This window comes from Sarcophilus harrisii, chromosome 5 (assembly GCF_902635505.1).
Source record: "Sarcophilus harrisii chromosome 5, mSarHar1.11, whole genome shotgun sequence".
In the NCBI taxonomy this organism is placed as follows: Eukaryota; Metazoa; Chordata; class Mammalia; order Dasyuromorphia; family Dasyuridae; genus Sarcophilus; species Sarcophilus harrisii.
In genome coordinates this window covers 103,381,333-103,387,696 of record NC_045430.1, presented here as the reverse complement: position 1 = coordinate 103,387,696, position 6,364 = coordinate 103,381,333, and positions in this window count along the sequence as shown.

Sequence of the window (6,364 nt, the reverse complement as noted above, 5' to 3'; positions counted from 1 at the left end):
AAAGTTATTAAGTGCAAATAAATCCTGCTGCTGACATGAATGAAAAATTTCTTCACTGTTTCTTGAAATATCCTGGCTACCCTATCAGTTCTGTGCCATTGAAAGAAAGGGCAACTGAGTAGTTGTTATGATTTTTCTCTGCTTGGAATCATCACTGTGGAGGTGGAGGTAACAGTCCTTGCTACTACTCCTTAGGGCAGGAGTTCTATGGATAGATTCCAGAGGGTTTGTGAACTGGATGTGGGGAAAATACTTCTTTATTCAATATGATTGTTTTTCATTGTAATTCTATGTGGTTAAAGTGCAGGCTGTAGAATTGGAAAGACGAGAGTTCAAATTCTACTTCAGACATTTATTAGCTATAGTATGTTTGATCAAGTAATTTAGCCTCTATTTTCCTCAGTTTCCTCAATTGTAAAATAAAGATACGAATAGCTTCTGCTTCTTAGGGTTGTTGTAAGACCAAATGTTTATAAAGCACCTCGCTTTATTTATAGCACTTTATTTATAAAGCCTGACACAGTAAGTACTATGATATTATGATTATTAAAAATTATTTTGAGGAGTCTGTAGATTTCACCAAACTGTTTAAGGGATTTAGAATACGCTCAAAAAAATGTTAAGAGTCCCTGACTTGGACACTGGTGAAATAGGGAGTTGTTTTTTTTCTCTAAAGGCAATGTGACTATATTCCATTTGATTTTAAGTAGTATCATGGAAACAACAAAGATGAACTTGAGAAACAGTGGGGTCACAAAGGATCAAACATGACTGAATGATGACAACAACAATAAAAATTTTAGAGAATTGTAACTCTTACATAAATTAAAAAAAACTTCTTTCCAGTTCTTGTCTGTGCCAGAGAACATTTTGCAACACACACAGTGGAAAGGATATTGGCTTTGAAATCAGAAGACCTTGGGTTCAATTCCTTATTTTGTTGTTTATCAGCTATGGAGACTATTGTTCAATTGTTTCATTTTTTTGTGTTAATTTTCTTATATGTAAAATGAGAGACTTCTGGGACTTTATCTTCCTAACATTCTCTCCAAAACAGAACAGAAAAACTAAAAATAAAATACTAACAGATCTTTCTAAAACAGAAAGCCAAATAGGATTCTGTTATTGTCTCTTGGGGGAAGTTTAGGTAAGTCAAATCTAAGAGTTTTTTCCAAAATAACTCCAGGTGGGCTCAAAAAATGAGTCAGTGAGAATCAATCCTCCCTCCTCTTTATGGAGAAGGAGTAGGAGATGGGAATGTCACTCTCCTCTGGGACCAAGCCTGGCCCACTTGAGGTAAAAGCTGAATGCCTTTGGGGGAAAGATAACAAAAAGATAGAAAACCAAAAGCAGCAGCAATGTAATTTACAAATTATGGGGAGAATCAGAATATTGGAAAAGTTGGTACAAATAAAAGTATTCATGTTGTCATGAACCAACAAAGGAATGCTTCTAAATCCCGGCAACTGAAATTTAATTATAGTTGTCGGGAGTCGCTCCATCTTCCAACTCTAGGCATTTTCAATGACTGTCCCACATGTCCATTATTCTGTCCCTCTTTGTTTCTGAGTCATGGCTTTCTTCAAGTTTTAGCTTAAAAACCCTCTTTCTACAGGGAGCATTTCCTGATCCCCTTAATGTTTGTACCTTTCTTCTGTGGATTATCTCTAATTTATATTGTATACATCTCACATATACATAGCTTTTTGTATATTGTCTTCTCCATTTGACTGTGATCTCCCTGAGAAAAAAATGCTTTTTGCTTTTCTTTGTATTTCTAATTCTTAGCCCAATGTCTAGCATGTAGTATATGCTTACCAAATATTTAATAGTTAACTGGTAACTAGCTGACGTGATTGACAAATACTCTAGAGTTCCATAAAAGGAATATGAAATCTTATTTTGATTAGCAACTAGAGGAAATAAACATGTGGGGGAAGGGTAAAGGGTAATGAGAAGAACAACTTGATTGTGAAATAGAGTGTGTCTAACAAGAACTAATAAAAATGTATTTTCTTAACCAAAATAGGTATAAACTGAGAAGGGAGAGGAAAAAAACTGCCTGTGTATATCTATTGAAGCTAGATTTCACAGAGAATAGCTGTAGTGTCAGAACAATAGCAATAGAGCTGCCGCAAAATTGACAAGAGTTATATGCTAAGAAAAGAACTAGCAAAAAAAAATCCATAATTTTAGGTTTCTATGCACAGATGCACAAAATATAGGTAAAAAGAAAGATAAACTTAAAAGCTCAATGCTAAGAGGTAAATTTTGACCTCACAAGTGCTAGTAAGACTTGAAGGGGTGGGAAGGATGAGTGGAATAGGGTTTTAGAAACGAGGTATGTGGAAAAACACTGAACATTAGAAAGATCTACTTGGTAAGGAAACCCAAAAAGGGATGGGGCTGATGTGAAGCATAGTGGAAATATTTGGAAGAACAATGGAAGTCTTTTTGATAATAACTCTTATAAGCATCTCAAATAGCAGAGATAACTGAACCACATGGCTTAGAACCCAAGCTACTAAGTCATGAATTATCAAAATTCAGGTGTCATAGAATGGTTCATACTTCCGAAGAAACTTTCAGCTTCTGGAATGAAGAGCAGTATTAGTTATGTTCCAAGGAAAGGTCATGCTCCTTGGGGCACTTGGTGGGAGAAGAAAGTCTGCTCTTGGGAGGAATGATCAAACCCAAATTCCAAAAATCGGGGCTACTCTCTCACTTATACAGCCAATAGACAGTAAAATCTGGTGTTTATAGGAAATGATGAAAAAACTGAACTTGTTAAAATAAAATCTAAATTGGAGTTTCCTCTATTAGTTGTATATGGACACAAGTCTTTGAGAAGCTATTACTGACCCACTGCTCTCCACCTTTCAGTCTGTGGTAACAGTGGTCATGTATTTCTTTATTGTTTACAAATACAGGTATTATTATTTCCATTTTATAGATAAGGAAAGAGACTTAATAGTGACATGAATTTGCCTGAGGTCATATTGTACATAAGTGTTGGAGGGAAGATTTAAATTGAGATTCATGTGAAGCTTTTTTTTTTTTTCACTATACTATGCTGCTTATCACTATAGAGAATTATTTGGTTATTTTCACTCTTGTTAATAATTCCAGCCTTACAAAGGAAACCACTTCCTTTTGGGTCTTCAGTTTTGTAGGTCTCTGTAATCTCTTTCCTGACTTCAAATGATTTACTAAAGTAGTAAGGAAGGAAATATATGGGACTGGACTCCTCTACTTTAGTTGCCTAGTACCTCAATTAATTTTTATCCTTGCCTAATACAATGGTCTCTCTCCTAATTTCATTGAAGAATATGCTAGTGAACATATTTCCTTAATTAAAAGAAAAAAAATACACTTACTAAATTTCATTTATCACATTACACCCCCCCCATATAATGACTACTACAGTCAGAAGACCTGCCTATTCTCTACTTAGCTTTGCCTCTGCATGAGATGTTTTTCTTCTAGCAATTACATCATTTGATTAGTATACTCTTAAATTACTTAACTATTGTCACTTCATCACTTTGACATGTGTCTTATTAAAATAACCCTACCACTGTTATTATTTAGTAAAGGTGTTGAATTTAAATGGTTACTTAACTGGCATGTTAATATGTAAATCATAAATGGGATTTTCATTCAATCGCTGGTCTAACCCCTCAAGCAAGACAAACTCCCCTTTTCCATTCAGGATGGCACCTGGGTCCCTGATCCCAATCTCCATCACCCACCCTGAGGTTAGATTCAGCAATATCTTTTCAGATATATTTCATTTTCTTATAAAACTGAAAGTGGAAATCTACAAAGAGACAGAGAAACTTCAAGATATTTTTCATGATTGTATCTGCAAGGGCTTATAGACCATTAAAATTGAGGATCTTTGGGTTCAGACACGACCACTTCCAGACACCTGAAACTTGCTGGATTGTAGCCTATTTCTAAAAACTCTCAGCTCACCATCTCAGGTCTCCCAAGGCTCTACTTGAATGAGCATCTGAAATGTCATAAATGTGGTGTCCATAACAGTAGGGGCACTAGTGCAGTCCTGCAAGAGTTTTCTCTTTCACATTTTCAAATTGTTCTATTCTTTATCTGGCATCACCTTACACAGGTACACTTTTTAGGAAGACAGAGCAAGTTAATATAAGTCAGAGTATTATCAATAAAGATATCAAACTGCAATACCAGTACTAGGGCTGTTTCTTAAGATGACTAGAGAAAATTCCTAGAATATTTATAGCAGGTCTCTTTGCAATGGCAAAGAATTGGAAATTATAGGGGATACCCATCAATGGGGAAAATAGCTAAACAAAGTTTGGTATGTGATTATGATGGAATACTACTGTGCTTTAAGAATGATAGGCTCTGTTTTTTTAATCTAATTTCTTCCTTTTTGATCTGATTTTTCTTGTGCAGCATGATAAATATGGAGATATATTTAGAAGAATTGCATATGTTTAACCTATATTGGATTACTAGCTGTCTAAGAGAGGGGGGAAGAGGAAGAATGAGGGAGAAAAATATGGAGCACAAGGTTTTGCAAGGATAGATGTTGAAAACTATCTTTGCATGTATTTTGAAAAATAAAAAGCATTTTTCCTCCTGAAGTAATTGGGGTCAAGTGACTTGCCCGAGGTCGCACAGCCAGGAAGTGTTAAGTATCTGAGGCCACATTTGAAATCAGGTCCTCCTGACTTCAGAGCTGGTACATAAAAAACTATTTTTTAAAAAATCAATCAATAACGGACAACTAGTTGGCACAACATACAGAGCACTGCTCCTGACATCAGGAACACCTGACACTTGACACTTACTAGATGTGGCTTACTACTTTGGGAGTCACTTAGTCCCAAATGCCTCAGAAAAAATAAGGGAAAACAATCAATCAATAAACATTTATAAAAATGGTCAAAGAGTATGAACTGACACTTTTCAGATAAATTAAAAACATTACTAGTCATATGAAAAAATGCTCTAAATCACTATTGATCAGAGAAATGCAAATTGACAACTCTGAGATAACACCACACACCTCTCAGATTGGCTAAGATGATGAGAAAAGACAACGATAAATGTTGGAGGGGATGTGGGAAACCTGGGACACTGATACATTGTTGGTGGAGTTGTGAACTGATCCAACCATTCTGGAGAGCAATTTGGAACTATGCTAAGGGCTATCAATTGTGCATACCCTTTGATCCAGCAATGTTTCTACTGGGCTTATACCCCAAAGAAATCTTAAAGGAGGGAAAGGATCCCACATGTATAAAAATGTTTGTGGCAGCCCTTTTTGTAGTGGCAAGAGACTGGAAGCTGAGTGGATGCCCATAAAATGGAGAATGGTTGGGAAAATATGAATGTTATGTAATATTATTGTTCTGTAAGAAATGACCAGCAGGATGATTTCAGAGAAGCCTGGCGAGACTTACATGAACTGATGCTGAGTGAAGCAGAACCAAGAGAACATTGTACACAGTAACAAGAAGATTATGCAATGATCAATTCTGACAGACTTGGCTTTTTTCAGCAGCGAGGTGATTCAGAGCAATTCCAATGGTCTTGTGATGGAGAGAGCCATTTGCACTGAGGGAGAGGACTGTGGGAACTGAATGTGGATCACAGCATTGTATTTGCATCCTTTTTGTTGTTGTTTGCTGGCTTTTTGTTTTCTTTCTCATTTTTTTTTCTTTTTGATCTGATATTTCTTGTGTGGGGTGATACTTATGGAAATAGGTATAGAAGAATTGCCCATATTTAGCATATATTGGATTACTTGCTGCCTAGGGAAAGGGGTTGGGAGAAGGGAGGGAGAAAAAATTTGGAACACAAGGTTTTACAAGGGTGAATATTGAAAATTATCTTTGCATATATTTAAAAATAAAAAGCAATTAATAAAAAATAAACATTTATCAGATGCCAAAAAAGATAAGCTCTTTAATTTTAGAAAAACATAGACTTGCATGAAATAACGAAGAAGAAAATGAACAGAAACAAGAGAATATTACATATAGTAATATCAATATTATTTTAAGAACAACTTTGAATGACTAAGTCATTTTGACAATTATAAATAGCCAAATAAGCACAAAGAATCTATGAAAGAAGACACCATCTATATCCAGAGAAAAAACTGGTAAATAGAAGTTAGTTATAGAATGATTTTACATATATATATATGTATGTGTGTGTATGTATATATATATATATACATACACACACATATGTATGTATGTATTTGTGTCTAATGGTAGACATCCCTAGGGCTGGGCAAAGGGAGAGAATTTTTTTAAAAAGGAAAAAAAAAGTTACATAACTTTATATTAAAAAAAATAGCAAATTTTAC